Here is an 863-nt window from a genome sequence, read left to right as displayed (position 1 = left end):
GAGTCAGGTGGCAACCCAAAAGCTACTCAAAACTAGACATTCCTTTCACAGGTGGTGCCATGACTCAGCAAGGTGGAGCCTTCACTGGCATATCCAGCTCTTGGGGAAATCTTCAAAGGACTTGTGGCAAGGGGCAGAATGCAGGGATGAGACAGCCAAATGGCTGGCGATTTCTTGTTCCTGCTATGTCACCTACAAGTGGCTTGCCGTGGCACGCTTGGTTTCATGTCACAGCTGATTATCTCTCCACACAGGTTCACAAAATTACAAGATGAATCATATCCTTGAAATCTTTCCCTGAGAACCTGCTTTCTGACTAAGTGCCGATCCATAGCTCAGTCTAGTCAGAGGTACCTTACACTGATACTCCCGTTATTTTATTTTAGATTTTAATTTATTGCGAGGTTTTGCAATAGCACACATGTCCACTTAGTAGAGATACACACACACACACACACACACGCACACACACACACCCAGACAGTGAGAGCTCAGATGAGAACTCAACACAGGGGGACTAGCCGTGCCCCAATCCAACGACTCCATTTTACCCTGGGATCCTGGGTACACTCTGATACCTGCCCAGATGAATTTTCAAGCCTCTCATTGCAGGGCTCAAACCATGGTCCTCCATGGGACGGTGTAGAGACGTCACCTCTGAGGCCATCCACTGACCTCAGTACTCTCTTTCTTTTCAATGCACTTCATCCAGTCTATAAAAGTATATTTCTTCCAGTGGGCGTTCTGTACTTCTGCATAGAAACAATAAGCTGAGAGTGAACCTGCATCTCCTGGGAAAAGTGAGGTCCAACTCTCATGTGTCAGAAACGATTCTGCAGAAGGACAGACGGACACGGATAAGA

Source organism: Tupaia chinensis, unplaced genomic scaffold (assembly GCF_000334495.1).
Source record: "Tupaia chinensis unplaced genomic scaffold, TupChi_1.0 Scaffold000397_1, whole genome shotgun sequence".
NCBI classification, from domain to species: domain Eukaryota; kingdom Metazoa; phylum Chordata; class Mammalia; order Scandentia; family Tupaiidae; genus Tupaia; species Tupaia belangeri.
Note: the sequence above shows the minus strand (reverse complement) of the source record.